At 34.5% G+C, this 24639-nt stretch overlaps 1 protein-coding gene and 1 pseudogene across 1 annotated transcript in view; one reads left to right on the top strand and one right to left on the bottom strand.

The window, feature by feature from the left end:
- LRP1B (LDL receptor related protein 1B) overlaps positions 1 to 24639 on the top strand; it is a 1812620-nt gene that overhangs the window by 974739 nt on the left and 813242 nt on the right. The gene's annotated exons all lie outside the window — the stretch shown is intronic.
- LOC140598945 (large ribosomal subunit protein eL8-like) lies at positions 7045 to 24251 on the bottom strand (annotated as a pseudogene).

Below are 24639 nucleotides of genomic sequence, written 5' to 3'. Positions count from 1 at the left end.
AGGGAGACTGACAAGGGCTCAATCTCAGAACCCTGATTTTATGATCTAAACCAAAGGCAAACCCTTAACCAACTGAGCAACCCAGTCACATCTGAAGCTCTCTTTTAAAGATGAGGGAACTGGAGCACCTTGGGGACGCAGTCGGTTAAGCATCTGCCTTCATCTCAGGTAGTGATCCCAGGGTCCTGGGATAGAGCCTCACGTCAGGCTCGCTGCTCACTGGGAGCCTGCTTCTCCCTCTCCCCCCTGCTCATGGTCTAGTTTGTGCTCTCTCACCATCTCTCTCTCAAATAAATAAAATCTTAACAAAAATAAAGATAAGAGAATTGAGGCTAGGAAAAGTGTTTCTTTTGTATAGATTAATTTCTACTTTGTTAAAATTCATTATTACTATGCAACTTAGGAATCTGAGCTTTATATGCAAGCTTTGAAACATTAGTGTTAATGAAAGGGAACAGTGAGGATTCAAAATCAGTACAATCAAGACTTGTCAAGTTCCTTAAGGATATAAATTCTTACCTAAAACCTGCTTTATTCTACTTTCTAGTTAAACCTCTTTTAAACTCAGCAATATCCCCTGCACACAGATACCTCATAAATTTGCAAAGTATTGGGACACCTGGGCATCTCAGTGGTTGAGTGTCTTCCTTTGGCTCAGGTCCTGATCCCAGAGTCCTGGGATCCAGTCTGAATCAGACCCCTTGCATCAGGCCCCCTACTCCTCCCTCTGCCTATGTCTCTGCCTCTTTCTCTCTTTCATGAGTAAATAAATAAAATCTTTTTAAAAATTAAAAAAATAATAAAATTACAAAGTATCTAACCATACAGAGCTTTGTAGAAAATTAAATATATAGTGTATGTTCTTTTATATTTTAAAATAGTACCTAAGTGAATTTTTGGGGGAGGCTTTATAGTTCCATTTGATCTTAACTGCATTAGTAATAATTAATATAGTCCACTCCCCATTATCTGCACAAGTTGTACACAGTAGTAATGATTCATGTAAAACCTAATTCAGAAATCATTTTTATTTGTATGTGGGAAGTATTATGTGATGTTTTTGGAGTAAAGTTCCCTCCTTAATTATGTTTTGCTTAGGGTAATTAGTTTGCATTCCCTGAACACACATCAGTTGACAGTGGGGGAAATACAGCCCTGAAGTATTCTGGGAAAATGTTTTAAAATATTGCAGCTGAACAACATTCAGACACTCAATACTTGTATCTGACCTAGGAAAATTCCAAGGAGTCTAGTAATGTCTAGAGTATTATTCAGTCTTGGTGATCAAATCATGTTCCTCAAAAATAACTGCATACATTTCTAATTTAACTAAGCTAATCTACTCTCACCATGCCAGTTTTATAAAGGAGATCCATTAAACTAGATAGCTTTAAGGGAGGGAATTTGACAGCAAATGGACGTTCAGTTTATTGTTAATTCTACCTCTTGTCTGTCTCTGTGTGTATTTAGATGGTTATTATAAACGTTGTTTTAATCTCTCCCTATAATAGTATATCCTTGTTTGTTGTTTCAATACTTTGAGTCATAGCTAAAACTCCCACTTTCAGAGGCTTATATACAAAATAATTCCTAGAGCACTCTTGATGCTCATTCATTGTATTTTAGAAACAAATTCTAAAGACAACTACACTATATAAATAAATTGCAATTTAATTCTACAGTGTTTCTATGTAGCAAATGTTTCTATACTGTGTGCTAGTCGGTATACATTTTTATTAATTTTGTAAAGGACTTAGTAAAATCATATGAATAAGAGGAATAAGAGGTTTCTACTAAAACTATGTAATTCTTTGTATGTTATTTTTTTTTTCTACTAATTTCTCCCTTCAGAGAATCTCTCTCTGTCTTTCTCTTTCTCTCTCTCTCTCTCTCACCTTTTTACATTAAGGGGTATTTGAAATCCAATCTTCAGTTCCTTTAATTTCCAGTATCAAAATATATTGATTATAGCTAGTGATAACATTTATGTTTTAATATTAAAATTTCTAATCCTACTCTTGATATGCTGCAGGGGCACCATATATACCTTGGATTTACGAAGTGTGATTTCTTTAACTATAGTTTACATGAATGTTAATAACCCATAGGGCAAAGGCATAATGGTAAATGAAATGCAATAATACAGAATATGAATACTAATGCATGTACCAGAGACCCTGGACCATGATAGATTTATAATAATTTTTCTCCTACTCTTGCTTATTTTTTATTGTTGATTTTCAATATGATGACTCTTATTTTACTAAAGGTAAACAGTAATCTGTACTTTTTTTCATTCTGTTTTCAATGTACTATGTACTTTATTTAGAAATATATATATATTTTCCTCTTCAAGTTTGAATTAAAGTGAGGCCTAGTGAATCCTCTATAGGACAGATAAAGCTCCAAAGAGAAGCATATACTTAATGTGAGCTTGAAAGAACTATTCTGGATTAATTAGGATTAATATATTTATTTATTTATTTGTTTATTTATTTATTTATTTGAGAGAGAGAGAGAACAAACTAGGGGTGGGGGGAGGAGCAAAAGGGAGAGGGAGGGAAAAACAATCACAAGCAGACTCTGTGCCAAGCAAGGTGCCAGACCTGGGTCTGGATCCCATGACCCTGAGATCACTACGTGAGCTAAAACCAAGAGTTGGATGTTTAACCAAATGAGCCACCCAGGTATCCCTTGAAGACTCTGAATGAAAGTTAGAGAATGAGATTTCATTTTAAAAGATGATTTTGATAGGACATAAAGAGTGGTTTATAATAGTAAAAACCTGAAGTAGAGAGACCTGGCTGTAATCTGTGGCTGCATTCCAACTGAGGTAGATGGGGGAAGGTATTAAGTCAGTAGAAACAGCAGGACAAGATAACCTGTTTGTGTTTGGTGGACAGGGAAAGGGATAAGAGGGTGACTTCCTTGTTTCTTGTCTGAGTGATTCCGTGGATTGTGGTGTAATCACTGAAATTGGAAGTAACAGAGTAAGAGATTTGATTGTTTCTCTCTGTGGTGTGTGTGTGTGTGTGTGTGTGTGTGTGTGGTTTTATGTATGTTTGGGAGGACATCATGCATTCCATTATAAATCATTAAGCTTGAGATATCGGAGATACTAGGTGTAATTACCTAGTAGGCAGTTAGGAATATAGGACTGGGTTTTAGAAAAGGTATCTGAATTTGCGGTTTTAAGAACAGACCATCAGTAGTTGAAACCACTGGTGGTTGGTAAAATTATCCATGTATCCATTCATTAATCACAAGTGCAATGCACAGATGAAAATAACATATAATACGCCTGTCGTGATGCTAACACAGTAAATAAGTTATGAATGGCTTTGGAGTGAGCATTTACAGAGAAAGAAAAAGTAAAATTGAGCATTTATTATGAACCAGAGTTCTATCTGCTTTAAGATTGCTCCTTTTAATCTTCAAAATAATATTATGAGGTAGATACTATCCTCATTTTACATTAAAAGAAATAGAGGAAGTGAATAGCTAAAAAATTTGCCTCATGTTACTCATCTAATAAATCGCCAGATCTCATCATCTTTTGAATTTTGTTAGACTCTACGCACTAGCATATTTACTTAACAGAGTTTATGTACAGGAGGGAAAATTAAAACAGATGAAACCAATGTACCAAAAGACATGCAGTATTGTGAGGAAAGAAATATTGCAGGTAGCCATAAAAACTGCTGCTATGATTAAATATGTTTAATTTGGGAATAAGCTGAAAGAGATTTCAGAAGGAACTATTTGAAATATAAATTATCTATCTAAACAGCTTTTAGCATTTTTCCTGTGGCACCAGGGACCTGCAAGCATCACTTTACTCTGGGTAGACATTCTCAGTCAGGTTCAAAGTTGATGTAACATAAAGCAGTAACAGCAAAAACAAGTAACTTAAATCAGAAATGCATGCTGTTGAAAAATGTTATTGGTGTAAAATTACATAAAGGTACATTTTTGTCTCACAGAATATGTGGAGTGATTTTTGTTAACCAACATGGAATCATTATTGATTGATTCACTGGAGGTCTTTAGTCCTGTTTTGTTTTTTAATCATTGAAGTACAGTTGACATACAATGTTACATTAATTTCAGGTGTACAACATAGTGAGTGGACAGTTCTATACGTCACTCAGTGCTTATCACAGTAAGTGTTGTCATCATTTGCCACCATACAACACTATTACCATATTATTGACTATATTCCACATGCTGTACTTTTCACCTCTGTGACTCATTTATCTTATAACTAGAAATACTTAATACCCTTCTCTCAATGCAGCTCCATTCTGGCAACCACTAGTTTTTTCTCTGTATTTGAGAGTCTATTTGGTTTTTAGTTAATTTGCATGTTCATTTGGTGTTGTTTTTTTTTTAATTACACAAATAAGTGAAATTATATGATACTTGTCTTTCTCTGTCTGACATCTTACATTTAGCATAATATCCTCTAGGTCTGTTCACATTGTCACAAATGGCAAGATTTCATTTATTTTTATGTCTAATATTTCATTGTGTGTATATATATATGTGTGTGTGCATTATATATAGATATAATATATATTATTATATTATTATATAATTATATATTTTATATAATTATATAATATATATATTATTATATATAATATTATATATATTATTATAATAGAATGCATATATATATAATGCACACACACATATACACATCTTTATTTTTTCACCTGTTGATGGATACTTAGGTCAGTTCCATATTTGGGTTATTGTAAATAATGCTACAACAAACATAGGTGTGCATATATCATTTTCTTTGGGTAAATACCCAGTAGTGTGATTACTAAATTATAGTATAGTTCTCTTTTTAATTTTGAGGAGAATCTCCATACTGTTTTCCATAGTGGTACACCAGTGTACATTCCTACCAACAATGCACAGGGTTTCCTTTTCACCACATCCTCACTGACACTTATTTTGTCTCCTTTTGATTTTAGCCTTTCTGACAGGTGTGAGGTGATATCTCATTATAATTTTGATTTGCATTTCCCTGATGATTAGTGATATGGGGCATTTTTGTTATGTTGTCCATCTGTATGTTGTCTTGGGAAAATGTTTACTCAGGTCTTCTGCCCATTTTTTTTAAAGATTTATTTATTCATTTGAGAGAGAGGGAGAAAGAAAGAGAGAGAGAGCAGGGGAGGGGCAAAGGAAGAGGAAGAGAATCACAAGCAGACTCCCTGCTGAGCATGATGCCCAATGCAGGACTCAATTCCATGATGCTGACCCAAGCCAAAATCAAGAGTTGGACTCAAAACCAACTGAGCCACCCAAGAACCCCTGCCTATTTTTAATCGGTTTATTGTTATTTTTTGGGTGGTGGTAGGAGTTGGCTTATATAACTACTTTATATATTTTGGATATTAAATTTTTATTGGATATATCATTTGCACATATATTCTCCCATTCAATAGGTTGTCTTTTTGTTTTGTTGATGGTTTCCTTTGCTGTCCAAAGCTTTTTATTTTGATATTGTCCCAAAGTTTATTATAGGTTTTGTTCCTCTTGCCTAAAGAGACAAATCTGTAAATATATTGCTAGGCTAATGTCCAGGAGGTTACTGCCTGTTTTGTTTTGTTTTTAGTTTTGTGGTTTCAATTTTCACATTTAGATCTTTTAGTCTATTTTGAGTTTTTGTGTATATAAAAAAGTGGTACAGTTTAATTCTTTTGCCTGTAGCTGCCCGGTTTTCTTAACAATACTTATTGAAAAAAAGAAACAAACCATCTTTTCCTTATTGGATATTCTTGCCTCCTTTATTGAAGATTAATTGACCATATAAGCATGGGTTTATTTCTAGGCTCTGTATCCTGTTCTATTGACCAATGTGTCTATGTTTTTGTGCCAGTGCCATACTGTTTTGATTACTATTGCTTTGTAGTGTATTTTTGAAATCTGTGATTATGATACTTCCAATTTTGTTCTTTCTCAAGATTGCTTTGGCTCTTTGAGGGCTTTTGTGATTTCATACAGATTTGAGGATTATTCGTTGTAGATCTGAGAAATACTATTAGGAATTGCATTGAATCTGTAGATTTCTTTGGGTAGCATGAACATTTTAACACTATTAATTCTTCTAGTCCATGGGCATGGTACATCTTTCCATTTGTTTGTGTCATCTTTAATTTTTTCATCAATGTTTTGTAGTTTGCAGAAGACAAGCCTTTTACCTCCTTGGTTAATTTTGTTCCTAGACATTTTATTATTTGTGATGCAACTGTAAATGGATAATTGCTTAGAAGTGAGAATAGTGTGATTTAATTTCTTCACTTTTTCAATTTAGTATACACTTCCAAATAGTTCTCTGTAGAGGTTGGAAGAATTAACACTTCAAAAAACATTGCATTGGAGGGCTTGTTTACCTATACTCCTGTGGGATCTCTGTGTTAACAATTGTTTAATCTTTACTATTCTGCTAAGTGTAAATAGTATTTAATTTTAATTTGCATTTCTCTCATGATAAAAGAAGATAAGCAGCCTTTCAGAAGTTTAAGTCACTGGCACTTGCCCATTTTTATACTGTTGCTCTTTGTTAATTTGTTCTATTATTGTGTTAAAGAAATGAGTACTTGTTATATGAGTTGTAAATGTATCTCCATAAGGCATTTGGCTGTGTTAATTGTGATTCTTTTTTTTTTCCTTATAAATTTCTTTTTTAAGTGTCTTGAATCTATCAAAAAACAAATTATGGCCATTTTAGTTGGTTTCAAAATAAAAGTAAAACCTTTTGATGACAATGTTATTATTTTTTAAATTATCCCATCTTTTTCTAGTACATTAATGGCTCATTTTGTATGATTAAATTCTGTATCTATTTCCTTTAATCCCCATAGCTTTAAAATAAATATTAAAAACTATTAGGTCTAGTGCATAATAATTCTGTCATCTTTTCCCAAAATGTTTATAGAATTTTTGTTATTATAGTTTATTTATTTAACCAGATGAACTTTATTTTTTTTTAAAGAGAACTTTTTAATACATTTATGTACAGAAAATTCAACAGCACACACTTAGCCTGTTTGGTGACCAGTTGTTTAAATTTTCCTTTTCCAGCTTGGCAATGTGAGCCACTGACTCTGGACCTGGGATGTTACCTCCCTGGTGACCATGAATCTCATCATATTTGTCATTGTAGTTGGTCTTGATAGCTTCTACCAGCTAGCCATCCGGACCTCTTTTGTCTTCCAGGTTAAACTATGTAAAGGTGACAGTAGTACAAATCTTCCTGGGGACCAGATGCCCCAGACTGGCTTTCTCATTGATAATGCAATAGGAAACCCCCATTTTAAGATACAGGGCTGGCAGGAAGACAACCAGCTCGATAGGATCCATATCATGTGCAATCACTACCAGATGAACCTTCCTGTCTTCCACTAAGGAGGTAACAGTATTCACCCCAGTTCAAAAGACAGGTGCCCTCTAAGTGAGGACATGCCCTTTGCCATCAGCTTTCTTCTTAGCCTTGGCCAACAATCTCTGTTTCTTCTCTTGCTTTGTGTCCGGTCTGTATTTGTGGGCTAGCTTGAACAGTAGAGTAGCTCTTTGGCAGTCCAGGACCTGGGTGAACTGGTTAATCATGGGAGGCACTTGTAGATGTTTCTAGAGAATAGCCTTTTGCTGAGGCAGCCAGATGTAGTGGGCCATTTGACAAAGCATGTGAGGTTCCTTTTGGACTGAATGTCATCTCCAGTGTCAAAATTCTTGGGTCTTTTCTCAAACAAGGGATTGACCACCTTCTTGGCCTCCTACTTCTTGTCAACAGCAGGGGCCAGGGCCACCTTATTCCCCTTAGCCTTCTTTCCTTTGGGCAACTTCAATGGCCAGAGGAGAAAGAAAGCAATGATACAAACTTCAGGATCAGCTTTTCCCCTTAAAAAACTTTTTTTTCCTGTTATTCCATAGTAAATTTTCTGTTTATTATTTGTATGCTGGAAGGATACTAGTTTTAGTAGATTAACTTTTGGCCTGCTTACTTTATTGAATTATCTTCTTATTTATAGAAGTTTTTAGTTGATTCTCTTGGGTTGTCTAGAAATAAAATAAAACTGAAAATAATTATACCTTATAGATTTATATCTGGTGTTATGCCTATTTTTTGTTCTCTTTTAAATTGCATTAGCTTTTATCCCAGAAAAAAATATTAAATAACAGTAATGGTGGTAGATATCTTTTATCTTTAATGTGATACTTCCATTGTAAAGGTATGAATATAGGCCTCATTGTAAGTTTTAATATCTAGCTTTATAGGTTCTTCCACAGTAAACTTTTCAAAAGATCTTTATAATTTCCTAGTTATCTGTCATTCTGAACTTTAAAAAAATTAGTCTTCAATTAAATCCATTTGCTGATCCTTTTTGGAATTGCATTAAATATGTTTGTTAATTTGTGAGACATTTCACTTTATGACAATAAAACATTTTTTTCTTCCCATGATTGTTTCCCCATTGATTCAGGAATTATTTCAAGCTATTCAATCAAACTGTGGGATTTGTGTATGTGTATGTATCTGTGGCTTGCTTTGTTTTTCACCTATTCTTTCTTACAGTTGAGGTGCCATTGTGTTTGAGATATTCTACTTTTCATTTCCATTTCTGATTATTTTAATTTGTAGGTAAAGTATAGACTTTGTAAATTTAGCACATTCTCAGGCATCTGAGATAACATTTTGTTATTATAAATAACATTGGTATTTTTTGTGGTGATAACAGGCATCCTTGTTTAATTCCTGATTTTAATAGAAGTTGGTTTTGTTCATCAATAGATAATGTTGTCTATAATGCTTTGTTAAAGCATCTTTATTATGTTTAGATAGATTCCTTGTAGTCCTGTTTTGCTTCATAGTTTTTCCCCTCAAATAACTGCTCTGTATGGGCAATGAATACAGCAAGTAACAATTTCTAGCCTTATGGACTTTATATTCTGAAAGGAGAGGATGCAGATAATGATAACGATGGTTATGATGATGATAATAGTAACACCCACAGAACAATAACAGCATCAGCAGCAACAAAAACAGTAATTATGTAATATGAAAGAAAGTGATGATTGTTACAGGAAAAATAATTTTGTATGGGGGTTGGGGTGCTTAAAGGTGTGTTTAAAGTAGGCTTAAGTGAGGCCCTCAATGACAAAGTGATTTCTGAGTTAAGAACTGAAGGAAAAGAAGAAGCTAGCAATGCAGCTATCAAGAACATTCAAAACAGAGAAGTAAAATCTAAGGTTCTGAATCCAGAAGAAACTTGGCATGTTTGAGAAACAGCATGGGAGAACAGTATGGCTAAAGCTGAGTAAATGAGAGAGAGAAAAGAATGAGATCAGAAACATAAATTTTTAGGGGGCAGATTTTGTAGAGCCTGAAGGGAATGACATCAAGAAAGAAATGAATGAGAAGAGGAAAACTGTTCACAATAAATTTAAATAATTATTTGTGGACTGTTGCCATAATAGGGAAGGAGCAGAAAGGGGAGAAATAAAGTGGGAGCTGGGAAAAAAATGGAATAGAGAACTTATTTTTTTAAGGTGAATAAATAGTAGTACATCTACACATCGATAGGAAAAATCCTGTGAAGGGCGATGATTTAATAATACAGGCAAGAATTAGAAGTCCTGCTGGAGCAATGTCTGAAAGCAGATGGGAAGATAGGGGTCCTTGTGCACAGTGGAAAAGTTGTACATAGTTCAAGCATGATAACACAAGAGGAAACTATGTGAATACAGACACAGGTAGATGGATGAGTATATCTGGTGGTGGTGGAAATTTACTTCTAATTGCTTCTATTTGCTTTATAAAATAGAAAGCTAGGAGCAAGTATAGGAAATAAAGCAACAGAGGTTTCAGACAGGGGTATCAACTAGAAATCTAAGGTTGTATATCTCAAATTATCTGTGGTGAAGGACTAGATTCTTTTTGTTTGTTTTGATTTCTAAAACATGGTGGAATACTTTTGAAAATTACAATAGAATTATTCAAAAAATCAAAGTGTAAATAAGCATAAAATACAAATCCAATTTAAAAATATTCATAGGGGATCCCTGGGTGGTGCAGCGGTTTAGCGCCTGCCTTTGGCCCAGGGCGCGATCCTGGAGACCTGGGATCAAGTCCCATGTCGGGCTCCCGGTGCATGGAGCCTGCTTCTCCCTCTGCCTGTGTCTCTGCCTCTCTCTCTATCTCTCTGTGTGACTATCATAAATAAATAAAAAAATTAAAAAAAATATTCATAATACATAAAATTACTATGTCAAATTGTAACCAAACCAATGTGGGTTCACTCCTCGGTGATTCAGAAACTGCTCTAGGTTGAGTTGTCACACAAAGAAAATTTTATTTGCAGCAAATAAGATCACAGGGAATAGCTTCTGAAGCCATGACTCCCAGAGAAAAGAAATCCTTTTATTTAAGGTTCGGAAGAATATTTAGATAGGGAAGCCTGTCCTTGTATGTAGAGGTAGAGATAAGGTCATGCATGTGCCTTAAGGAAACATGTCTATAATGAGGTAAAGGAACTCATCGGTAATTCTAGAGGTCACTCCATGGTCCTTTTTATGCAGGCACCTGTCAAAGATTAAGCTCAAACTTGTTTGAGTGGCTTGGGCTGGCTGAAGGGCTGTCAAAGCAGTTGCTATCACTCAAGGGGCTAGAGGTGGTTTTGCTTTTCATCTGTCTGAGTTGAGAGATAAACTAGAAAGAACAGCTTAAGGAAAGATGTGGGACAAAGATGAGTACAAGCAGGTGGACAGTAAAGGCAGGTCTTGGGGTCTAGCTGATGACAAAATTGCTATAAAATATGCCAAATGTTTTCTTTTAACTCTGCTACATATATTGTAGGCTGGTAGTAAACATGTCGTAGACTGTCCAGAAGCTAAGGGCCATGTTTTGAATGGCACTGATCCACAAGAGTAGGTGACAGTAAACCAAAGAAATATAATTGCTGTGATTCCTGAGATTATGAACATAATTGTAAAATTAGACTATTAGGAAGAAAAAAATATTTTCCTTCTACCTTTCTAGATGTTTGCCTGGGGCTCTGTATCAAAAGACTGATTAATAAGAGAAAACAGAAGCTTATTAACATATATATTATATATGTTAATATATGATATATATATATCCTATATATTATGTTATATGATATATATATTCCTATATATATATATATATATATATATATATATATATATATATGAGAGGAACTCAAGGATGGGTAACTGAGAGTTGGTTAAAATTTGGGCTTATATAGCATTTTAGCAACAGAACAATGCAATTTTAGAGAAGCCGTAAGACAAAGGAAAAAGACCTTGAATCTCAGAGGTAGCATACTGGGGGAAGGTAAATATATGGTAACTAATGCAAGATAAGAGCTAGTTAGTAAAGTTTGTTATGTGGAGTCCTCTGGTGCTGTCTCTCCCAGGCTGATAAAGGCCTAAAGTTTCCTGTGATTAAATTTTGTCCTTCCTGGTAGAGAGGGGAAGGCAGACATCTTTGCAAATTTATCTCCTTGTTCTAAGGAAACAGGGGGAAAGCAGAGAACTTTCCTTGTATCTGTTTCTTCTTAATAGCCTTCAGCTCAAAATAATCCTTATGCCAGAGTGGCATAATTTAGAGTGGCATATTTTGCTAGCCTATACTATTTAGCATGATTTTGGGGGTGTTCCTTTTTCTTTCAGCCATATTTACCTGTGTGGGTGGGTACAGGTACAGAGTTGCAGCACTGTTGAAGCATAAATGGATATAGAAGTTGAAGGTGATTTCAGCAGAGTCAATAAATGATTGGGCATAGGATTTAAACTGGTTATAAAAGGAAGAAAGGGCAGAGGAGAGGTAAGGGCAGACAGTTGAAAATGGATTAACGATCTAAAGAGTTGAGGACTTGTGGGGTAAATTACTAAGGTTAATGAGCTGGAAGGGTGAGAGCTTGTGTTCATAGAATGGGATACTGGAAATCGAAAGTGTAGAGATTACGTATTTTGGGAATGGCAAGTTTAGACTATAATCATGAGAGTGGCTGGATGATGTATGGGGAAGAACATGATTTTTTGAGGAGAAAAGGTCAAGAATCCAACAGACTTGACTACGGTATTGGAAAAATCATCTTCATATGTGCTAAAATCATGAAGAATTAATCAGGGATTATTTTGGAGAAGGAGTAAGGAAGGAATAAGAAATTTCAAGGATATTCCTGAACCAAGTCAGAGTTGTGATGAGGATAATGGTGCCGTCAGAGGATCAAAGGATGGATACTTTTAAGGGATGGAGATGGGAAAATTATCCAGAAATTTCAGTGAGCTTCAAAACCTCCAGACTCAAATAGTAAATGGGGAAGAAGGAAATGGATAGAAAACAACTATCAACTGAAGAAGCTCAGGGGAAACTGTGTCCTTGAGTGAAAACCAGGTCGCAGGCAGAATAAAAATGCTGAAAGGAATGTTAGGAGGTTCAAAATACAAAGAATTTATTGATGACAGACATTCCATTTTAAAGGCTCAATAGAAGGTTTTCCTGGGTTCAGATAGGGCCAGAAAAATGCTATGGGCACATTATTGGCTTAGATCCTAGTTTGTGAGACTTGAGCTTCTTGTAGCTACCTGACCTAAACGGTGGTGTAGAGAACAGATAGAGATCAGATCTATATATGCATCAGTATTAAACCAGCTCCACTTTTCTGTTTTTCCCTCCATGTACATGGAATGGGGTTCTCTTGTTTATTAGGTATATCCTTTTTTGACATATTTATTTATTTGACAGAGAGAAAGAGAGCACAAACAGGGGGAACATCGGGCAGAGGGAAAGGGAGAAGCAGGCTACATACTGAGCAAGGTGCCAGATGTGGAGCTCCATGTGGGGCTGGATCTCAGGTCCCTGGAATCATGACCTGAGCCAACAGATGCTTAACCAATTGAGCCACCCAGGTGCCCCATTAGTTATATCCTATGAGCTGGACACAATATCAGGGCAGGACACAGTATCCCTGGGTTGTTACACTGCAGCCAGTTCATAGTTAGAACTCATCAGGAAAGATAGTGTTCCCCTGTTGTGCAAAGACAAGTCAGTGGAGGAAGTCATAGATATGTATAGGCACCATTCTGGCTGTAGAATAAAAGAATGTCCACAAAAGGGAGAGAGAAACCAAGAACAAAATGATGACTAGAATATAAGCCATAAGTTTTGAAGTGCACTTCCTTACTTCTCCTTCTGTGTTCATTTTCCATCTTAGAATATTTTGACATTCTAGAACAACCTGCCCATGCAGAGACTCATATCTCCTTTTAACCATCTTTGCACTTCTGCAACTGTGCCTGTGTCCTACCCTCAATATATAACATTTTCAAAGAAGAGGGAGGAAAAATGAGCCGTGACTCTTTTAGACTCTGGGCAGGTGTTGCTTCCATCCTGCTGCCTTGAAGGGGTCAATATAGTAAATTTGTTTATAACACAATTGTTCAGGTATTTATTTTCATTCCTTTCTTAACTTTAAACTAATTCCATTTTACCCAAAGAAGATTATTGTCCAGGGCATTCAAATGTTTTTCATGCTTTCTCATTCTCCAGATGCTTTGATTTAAACATTATTCTTTCATTGCTATTTAATTCCTTAAAAAAATAATTTCCCTTTTTTCCTTTTCATATCCTTAATTTTGGTATTTTCCCAAGCACCTAGATAGTGATCAAGACAAATATATTTTGATTTTTCCAGTGCATTAGATTTACAGTCTGGAAAGGGGAAAGTGAAAGATTAGTGGTCCCCAAAGGTATTGCTGATTTTCTAATCTTACTGTATATATGTATACAAGCCCTCCTGCCCACCCTTCTGAAGATATTTATAGCAATAAAATATGCATAGAAACATCATGGGTCCTTTCCCGATATATTAAATTAGCAAAGCTGTTTCTAAATGTCCTGAAACATATGGAAAAGTGTCACTCAATAAAAGGTTGAATGGAAAAAAAAATAAAAAAAAAATAAAAGGTTGAATGGGATCATTTTGTGCATTTTAATTGGTACTTTCAGGTATTTTTTCCTGTCTGTTTCATTTGCTCCTTTACCTCTTCAATCATGTGATAAGGTTTCTTCATCCCAGTCTGAACAATGTGAAAATTAGGTATATTGGTGACATTAGGTAAGCTAAAAAGGGATAGAAATAGGTGAATGCTATCACAAAGTAGGCTTTAAGACAACGAAAGGGATGACCTTGGAACTATAAAGCTGGGTATAAAAATGAGAGGAAAGTGGAATATCACAGAATAGCTCCACAAAGAGAAATTAACAGGACTAGATACCTCAAAGGACAGAGAAATACTATATTCTACCTTATATTTGTTTGAGCTTCTTAAAAGGATTCTATTATACCTTAGGTGGGCGGTATATCATTTTAGTTTCTACAAATTTATGAAAACAAATAAACAAACCACAAAGAAGCTGAGTGAGATAATGTGGTACAAGTTCCCAGTAAACTGTTAGACTTTGTAGAATTATCCTGGGATTTCATATACCTGAAGGGAGAGGAAGAAGAGAAGCTGCAGTCTATTATAATTTTCCCAGGTAAGGAGGGAGAATGAAGGAAGGGGATGGAAAATAGAAGAAATAAGCAAAAGAAACACGTATCAGTGACCTTAGGAATCAAACCTACCAGAACAATGCATACACATTTCTAAATTTGGTGAGATCACCAAGCTATATTTTATTTCACTGACAATTTTAGCTCTTTCTTTGCTACTACATCCTATTTATGCTTTCCTTTTATATGAAAATGAAATTTCAAAATTAATTTTATTTTGTTTTTAAAAAGTCAGACTTTAAATGGGAAAATAAATTAATGAATGTGCTTTATTTGCTTTCTCTCTCTATCCCTCTGTCCTTCTGTCCCTTTGTCCCTCCCTTCCTTTCCTCCTCTCCTCCTCCCTTTTTTATTTTCTCTCCTCCAGTTATTTTCTGTTAATATATATATATATATATTTATTTATTTATTTATTTATTTACTTACTTATTTATTTATCTTTTCTTTCTGAAAAGAGCTAAGAATTTATACTTTTGAAACTAATCTCAACTGAGACATGCCACAATAGCTTGCCAAATATCTAGGAAATGCATCTGTTTCCTACTTAATTTTTTCTCCTCTATTATACCAAATAGGAAAATGTAGGGGCCCTGGGTGGACTGCCCCAAAATGTGCTACATTGACATAAAGACTATTTCAAGTTAAAAGTGATAAAAAAAAAAAAAAACCTGGAGGATGCAAGAAAGGTTCTCTGCCTCGCCCATAATTGCCCAAATTTATACTAGAAAGGAGAGCCTGCAACATGAAGAGACATATTAACAGAAGCCCCCTTACCAAAGGAACTCATCTAAATAATAGAATATTCTTATTTTTCTAAACATCTCCTTTCCCCTTCTTGCTAATGAGTTTTCTTCCCTTTGTATCCTCAGGTTTCTCTCCAACTCCTTAGCTCAGATAAATTGGATATTGTCTCATTGTCTTTAGAAATTCCTGTCTGTGTGTATTATGCCCCTCAGCCCCACCCCCCCTATTAATCTGTCTCATCAATTTGATTCTTAGTCCAGCTGGAGGGACCATAGGACAGAGGAAGGTCTTCCTCCCAAATGAAAGTATTTAACAAGTTAACAAGTGACTAGAGAAGAGCAAAATCAGTTTAGTAAAGCGAAATTAGAAAATTGTGAGGAAAAAGTAGTTTCCAGTCTCCAAAATATGTGACAATTGGAAGTATACAGGTAAACTATTGGTTTGGAATATGTTTTAATTGGCTAATGAAGCTATTATTTTTGGAAAGAAGGTAGTTTTGAGGGTTAGTTATTATATTTAGACAAAAGGATGCTAATTCAATACCTCACAAACAAAATATGACTGGAAATTTGATCATTATATCTTGTAATTTTTTGTATCAGAGGACTTATTTAGAGAGAATAAAAGTTAAAAACTCATAGAACATAGTTTTTAAAAATGTATGTATATATAAGAAAAGCATTTTGAATATCTGTTATTAATCTAAGTAGAAACCAGATACAGAGATGATAAAGCATTTGAAATAGTTAAGGAAGCTATCAGTTATATATGCATATTTAACATTTCTCACTTTAAAAGACCAAAATTAGCACTTTAAAAGTTACAAAAGAAGGGGTGTCTGAGTGGCTTAGTCAGTTAAGCATTTGCCTTACGCTCAGGTTATGATCCCAGAGTCCTGGGATCCAGTCCCACAGCAGACTCCCTGCTCAGCGAGGAGCCTGCTTCTCTCTCTCCCTCTGCCCCTGCTGCAGCTTGTGCTCATTCTCTCTCACAAAAATAAATAAATAAAATATAAAATCTTAAAAAAAAAGTTACTCAAGAAAACATAATCACCATCTGGTGGAAAAGCAAAGAAATTGTTATTTTAAGGGATTTATTTTCTTTGGGTGTACTTTAATCGTAAGTCATTAAGTGATATACCTCTATCTTTTTGAGGCAGAGGTTTAGATGTGATGATGTTATAAATCCTTCAGATATGGTCTACTATGATATCTTTAAAATATCCAATTTATAACAGGATTTATAGATTGCTTTTAAACAAGTTTTTTTTTTTTTTTTCAGATTTATTTATTTATTTGAGAAACAGAGAGAGAGTGAGAGAGAGAGAGACCGTGCAGGGGGTAGAGGCAGAGGGACAGGAAGAGAGAGTCTTAAACAGACTATGCTGAGCTCAGAGACTGCCTCCAGACTCACCCTGGGACTCCCCAAAGGGCTGATCTCAGGACCCTGACATCAAGACTCTCAAATCACAGCCTGAGCCGAAACCAAGAACCTAATGCTTAGCCTACTGTGCCACCCAGGTGCACCTAAACAAGCATAGTTTAACATTCCCCATGGATTGTTACTTTTAAGTCTGACAATAACTCTATTAAGTTTTACTCTTCATTTTTCCATGTCTCAGATGAAGAAACTGAGATTTACAAAGATTTAATACCTTGCCAATATCTCATTGCTGATAAACAGCATTATTGGATTTGATTCCAAACCAACTCTCTCTCTTTCAAGGGCTGGTGCTCTCTAAAACATATAAATTGCTTAACTCAGAAGCTTACCCTTAAAAAGTTCCAATAAAGCAATTAACATCATGTTTTCCTTTTTGTTAAAAGCTATGAGGTCAAAATTCCAGTGTACAATCATGGTGGACTCCATAATGTGAAGTTAATTGAAGGGCATCTTAATTAATATCTGATGTTTTCTGATTATAACTACTTGTTCTGAAGCCCTGTCTGGATTCTCAGAGCTTAGCCTAGACTAATGAAGCAGAATGAGTAAAGTAAAATAAAACAATTATTTTCTATCTGAAGAAGGAGTTGCCTTGGTTTCACATTTCCTTCATTTCAGATCCAAGAGCAAAATGATGAGCCCACTTTAGAATCATAAACTTATAAAAATTTGGAGTTAAAAGTAAAAACACCAGAAATATTGTAAATAATTATGACAATTTATGCCAGTTTTTATCTCATTACTTAATTTGTACCAGATTGGTATTTAGAGTTTATAAGCTATGTCACAAAAAAATTTTCCATTTGATATAATTATAATATATAGTATCTAAGGTAGGGAATGTTGAGTTGAAATATTGCCCTTTGTGTATGTTAGAAATGGTCAAATATGGTCGATTTCATATGTTTCAAGGGAAATATGATACCTGTTTAGAGTGAACTCAGGCATAAAGAAAAACATAAAATGATCTAGGTGAGTAGTATAGAGCCATCAAATTCACTTTCAAAATGAATAGTCACATCCCCAAAGCCTTTTCCATTAGATTCTCAAAACAGAAAAAAGTAAAGCAAAATCTACTTCCTTCACTGATGGTTTGATTATCAAGAAGCCAGTGTTTGGTAAAAACTACTTTAATCCATGTATTGATTTCTTTAAATTTTTCAGTTGTGGAATCTACTGGTCTTCAGAGAGTCCAATCCCTGTTTTTTCTAGAAAGTCTGCTAATCTATACAGAGCTACAGTAAGTGAAAGATGCCAGTGTTTCAGCATAGTCCTAAATAATTGAGTATTTCCTCCCTGCTTTTGTTGTTGTTGTTGTTGTTGTTGTTGTTGTTGTTTTACATAAGTAACCTTTCCCCCTCTTTAATTCATGAAAAGTATTTCCTGGTGATCATGTTCCATAATACAAAGTTATGACTATTATGGATCATCAGTCTAATAGATATCCATTTGCTTGTTGAAATTAATATGTAAGACCCTCCTTAGGCCAGGACTATACAGTATTCATCTCAGTAGGCCCTGCTCTGTAAGCAGAGTTCTTTATACATAGTAGACATTTAATGGCTTTCTGGTATTAAATTGCATTGAAAGAAATAATGAAAGGTCTCTTGGGTTTAACATTGAAGGGTGTTCTTGGTCTTTAATATCTTAGCAAGATATGCATAAATTACTTCTGATTTATTGCTTTAGAGTGCAGGACGATGTACTTTTCCTGTGCAATTAAAGTACTTTATGCAGTAATCTTAAGACTATGATGGAGTACATTCATGGGTATGGCATATTTGACTCAGTCGTTGGGGAAGAAGATGAAATAATCTCCCAAATGCTAATGTGAAGCTACACTCTGTTCTATCACTTTATAAAGAGAGTATGTCTACCATCTTATTTTTAATTGAAAATTCCTAGAATATTTAACAACTGTTTTGAGAGATTATGCATAGAGACCACTAAATAAAATGTATAGAAAGACTCTGTAGGGAGAGAATCTGTTAGAGGGATTTGGAAAAGCCCTCAGGCCTGCCTTTTTCTTTTCAATTTAGAGGGCCTGGTTTCTCTTTTACAACAAATGAGTGAAAGAACTTTCAGATGATTTTAACAGTTTCACAAATGTGTTGCCTGGTTTTGACAAGGGCGTCTATAATATCTCAAAACTATGTTAAAGATGGAGCATTTAGCAACCCAGGAAGACAATGACTATAAAACACAAAATTAACTCATCAAGTTACTGTAATTTTCTCTCCCTTTGTCTCCAGCTGATTAGTGCAAATTAACTGCCTGAGCAGTTAGCATGCAATATGGAAATCTTTGATATCTACTGAGAAGGCAGGCATTTTTTTATCTACATCTATGTAAAATTCCAGAATTCCCTATAGACATTGTCTACTGTGATTATTAATATTGCTTTGAACTTTAAGAATATGTTTTATGTTTGTTTTTTGAGTTTTGAAAATTTCTAATATTGGGTCACGTTTGTGGCTAAGTGGGTGGCCTGCCTTTGGTTTGGGTTGTGATGGGGGAGGGAGGTACTGATATCAAGTCCCGCATTGGGCTCCCTGCAGGGAGCCTGCTTCTCCCTCTGCCTATGTCTCTGCCTCTTTCTCTGTGTCTCTCATGAATAAATAAAATCTTTAAAAAAAAGAAAAATTTTAACCTTAATTTATTAAAACAGATTTATAATCTTTACAAATTCCTTTTAAATTTTTTTTTTTTTTTTTTTTTTTTTTTTATGATAGTCACACAGAGAGAGAGAGAGGCAGAGACACAGGCAGAGGGAGAAGCAGGCTCCATGCACGGGGAACCCGACGTGGGATTCGATCCCGGGTCTCCAGGATCGGGCCCCGGGCCAAAGGCAGGCGCCAAACCGCTGCGCCACCCAGGGATCCCTCTTTACAAATTCCTATGTAGGAATTAAACACACACACAATTAAAATAAAAAGAGAGAGAAGAGAAAAGAAAATGAGATGCGTAATTATCTCATCCCTTACATGAAGGTAATAAACATCTCGCTGAATTATTGTAAGAGTGAAAATTCAATAACATATTTTAAAAATTTAGAACATAGTCTGATCCACAGTTTTTAACGTGAGTTTTAAAATTATTTTCATTAAGCACATAGAATTAGATTAATAAAATATGCTACTTATTTCAGTCTCTTCACTTTCAGAGAAGGAAATATTTAGGAAATTTCTTTTAGTAACATTCCATATAGTCCTAGAGAGAGCTTAATAAACATGTGAATTGCTATTCCAAAAAAGTCAGCTCTTGACTAGCTATTTGAAAAAGATGTATTATGTTAACAAGGTGATTAAAAAGGGCATCAGTTATGGAAAAGAAAAAAGTAATATACCTGTTCAGAAGTCAACTGATTTTTGGCGGAGTGAATCTAGAAGAGATAATAGTTATTTGGTTGTGGGATATGATTATCAAAACTACCTAAAACTAAAAATCAGGAGGGTATTTTGTCTCTTTTAGCTATGGAATAGTTAGCAGCTCTTTCAGGGAGAAAAATATTTACTACAAACTGGATTCAGTATATTTGAATCCTCCAATCTTTACATTTTATTTCTGAATTAAAATATTAAAGTATTCTTATTGATAGAATATTCCCCTTGATTAATCACTACATAGTAATTAATGCGTTCATTTAGAAGAACGTTTTGATCAAGGATCACCAGGTTCTGGACTTTTGTATAGGGAGTTGGCACTAAACAAGGAACAGTCTAATTCCTTCACTCAAGTAAGTTAATGTAGAATGGAAGGCATACAAAAGGATGAATTTTATGAATGATACATTCAACAAAAGTCTGAACTTATTTTTGTAATTCAAACCAGAACCTTATTTTTGCTTTAGAACAGAGTGACAACCAAATTCTCATTTACAGACAAGTACCATATCCCAAGAACATGTCCCATGCCAGGAACTGACCCATTGGCTCTGTGTTTCTCATACGTGTCTGAAGTGAGGAACTTGATTTAAAACGATACTCTCATGGCACTTTTTAAGCCTATTTTGGCTTATTGGCTTATTATCTTCAGAGTTGACCTAGGAATCCATATGTATATATTGGACAAGAACCTAGGCACTTCATTGTAATTTAGTTAATTCAAGAAAGACTAGTATATTTTAGAAACTAGTCATTTGTTTAGCTATTTATGTTTTTGTTTATTATTTATGTTTTGTTTATTTGGTGGAGTGGCATAGCAAGTGAATTATTTTAGTTTAATTCATCTTCAAAGCCAACACCTTGAATTTCTAAGACTGACATCTATAGAAATCCAATACTCCCATGGTTTGAAATAAGCCTATTTCACCCTTATTTGGAACCCTACTATGGTACTGTTTTTCAATTTTATTCTTTGAACTAATTTTTCTCCTAATACTCACATGTTTGAAATGTGTTCACATGTTCAATACTTAACTGTAAAGTTAGCAATTACTATATAACTGGGGAATGAAAGCAGGAAGGTAGTCTACTATGTGTTAGTCTCATAATAAAATCAAACCATGATATTTTTAAACATTCCAATTTTTCTGTGATTCTTTTCTTATTCTCTTTCCTTTTTCCCATTCTCTATTAAATTGCTTCAAGTTAAGACTACTTACCATCTGTCCTTTAGTATCTGATACAGTTTGATTTAAAAATATTTTTAAAAGATACATTACAAGTGTTTTAAAACAAACCCCACTAAAAGTAACATGAAACATAAAGAACTAGAGACGCCTGGGTGGCTCAGTGGTTGAGCGGCTGCCTTCAGCTCAGGGCTTGGCCCTACATCTGGCTCCCTGCGAGGATGCTGCTTCTCCCTCTGCCTAGGTCTCTGCCTTCCCTCTGTGTCTCTCATGAGTAAATAAATAAAAATCTTAAAAAAAGAAAGAAAGAAAGAAACACAAAGAACTATCTCCAAGAGCAATGGCATTAAAATTCAAGCACATGTAAAATCTGTTCACTTGGAATTATTAAAAAAAGAAAAAAATGAAATAAACAAATATGTATTTCTTATTCTACAGGGACCATGTTATCGTTCCATTCTTAAAATAGATGAAATTACATTAATTATATTGATGTGGAGATAGGAAAGGGTCAATAATAAATGAAAATGTACTTCAGTCATTCCTAGGTTTGCTTGTTATCCTTAGTAATAATCTAAAAAAAAGGATCAAGTAAAATTTTAATAAAATCTGTTAGAAGTATGAAACAGAGACATAAACATGAATGGACAGCTTAATCTTATGTATAAGCCAACAAGTGTATGTAAGTGATCAAAGAATAGCAACATGAGTTACAGAATTGAAAATGGACCACCTCATAAAATATGCAATCAAAGGAAAATCAGAATGGATGATCAATGCATGGTAAGAACAGGAAAATAGCTGAGGGTATATATAGTATTTAATTGCCATTCTTATTTGGGCAAAGTGATTTTTGTTGAGGTGGGATATTAGAAAGGGCTCTGAATTTATGATTTAAAAAAATCATTGTTATGGACTTATTTCTGTTCCTTCCTATACTACCTTGAGGAAATCACATAAATTTTCTAAGCCTCAATTTACTCTACTGTAAAAATGAAGATTATACTAATTTACATGCTACTTTCTAAGGAGCCCTGGGATTTGGTAGAAGTTCTTCAGGAGCTGTGAGGGATATGGTGGGCCTATGGAATTATTAATTAAAACTGGGGGGCCTAAGCATGTAATACGTAACTGGAAAAACCTTATCTAAAGATTAAACAAAAGATGAGAATTATATTCCAATTAAAAGGAGCATAAAAACAATTATCTGGATAATTCAACTTCCACATCATATTTTACTGAATTGCCTAGATACGTTAACAGAAATTATTTAAAAGATGAAATATTGACTATTAGCTTCAATTCATTGTGAATATAAGAACTAATTTTAATTCAATTTCCATAAATTAATGTGATAAATTTATATAATGTTCTATATATAAACATATACCTCTATAGGATATCCACATTTTGAAATGAAAATGATAAATTTTCCTCTTCAGAATTGTCACTATTTTAATATGCTAATTGTAAATTACTGTAATGGGACAGAAGTATATGAATGTGACACACACAATTACTTTGTTTTAGGAATAAAAATGTGATCATCACATTTAACATCACATTGTCAAAATAAACATATTGTTATTTACAGAACTAGTTCTGAAACATATGTTTCTTAGGAAAAAAGAAAATTCTCCATTATCGTCACTTAGAATAAAAATGCATTTTGATTTGTTAGTACCCAATTACAGTAATGCAGGCAAAACATGGAGAGCACATATAGATTCAATTAGTCATTCTCTTTTAGAATGTTATTTCAGGATGTAAGAGAGTAGTTGATCATCCTATATAATTAGGTTTTATTAAAACCCATAAAAATTCTGTTTTTCTGCCTCCCAAACACCTTAATGAAAGTAATATCCTCCCAAATGACCCCTAGGCCTCCAGTTTCCTCCTTCCTGAACCCATTCCAAGTCCTTCCTTCACACTTCTGCTAGAGGTCATCCTAGAACTCTTGCAACCAGGTAAATCTTGCTACTAAAATCTTCCGTTGCTATTCCATTGCTTAGTTAAAATACTAATGATTAATATGGTTATTTTCCCGCTTTTCACAGGTTGATCCAACCTATTGCTATTGACTGAATTTGTCAAAATTCAAACTATCAGCCCTCTACCACACCCTACCTCTGCCTTTCAGAATTCTATTTATCATATATCAGTCCAAGTACTCTATGTCCAACTAGTCTGTGAAGCCTTTCTTCTTTGTATTCTTGGAGTAGGATATGCCTCTACCAAAATATTTTTCATAGCTGAGTAAATCTGTGTGATACCTTGAAACAATTGTCAACAGCTGCTAAATAATTGAGGACTGTTACCCATATTTTGTGGTTATCCTTAATGGTCAGCTCAGTCCTTAGACCAATCATTCCCCTCATTTTCTTCATGATACTTGTTATTTTATACTTGTATTTGAATTTCTTTCTTTTCAGACACTAAACATATTGAGGGTAGAAAGGTCAGTAGAATACTTCAACTAGGAGTATTGCATCTATTATACAACTACTAGTATTGCATCTAGTAATGCATCTATTAATAGAGAATGAATAGGACTGAAAATCTAAATTTGTCTCGTGACCTTCACAAACCTTTCCACCATACTTCAAGGGCTAGCCTGTGACACATGCTACCTATTTGACTATCTACTCTTGTTTCTTGATTTATATTCTGTTTCTTGCCCAGTACCCTGGTAAAATGTATGCTAGATCATAGCATTTCTCTTCAATGAACTTGCCAATGGCTTCACCTATCTCTCAAAGTAAACACAAAATCTTCTGAATAGCTAAAGTTCTCATATAAGCCTTATATAATCCTGCCTTTCTTTACCTCTCTGACCTCATGACCCATATGTAGCTCTCCCTTTCTTCATACCACTCCATAGTTCCCATAGTCATGTTGCTGCCCCCAAATATGAAGTGTACATATGTACCTAAGGCTTTAGGTAGCATAGGTCTGGAACGCTCCTCCCTGGGAGATAGGGATGTTGCCCCATTTCCTGAGTATTTATTTCTCGGTAGGGTCTCCCTTGCCTATGTAATTCAAAACTAAATCCCTCTCCTAGTGTTCTTCAACTCCTTTTATGCTATATATTTCTTCACAGCATTATCAACATATAAATATTTTACTTACTTAATGATTCTATCTACTCTACTAGAATTTAAGCACTAAAGGAGTAGGGTATTTTGTTTTGCTTTGTTTTGTTTTCTTTGTATTCACTGCTGTATATTCAGCTCCTACAACAGTACCTGCCCCTATAAGTAGCTATTAAAAAAAATTTTTGGT

Source organism: Vulpes vulpes, chromosome 5 (genome assembly GCF_048418805.1).
Source record: "Vulpes vulpes isolate BD-2025 chromosome 5, VulVul3, whole genome shotgun sequence".
In the NCBI taxonomy this organism is placed as follows: Eukaryota; Metazoa; Chordata; class Mammalia; order Carnivora; family Canidae; genus Vulpes; species Vulpes vulpes.
This window is presented reverse-complemented; position numbering and strand designations above follow the sequence as displayed.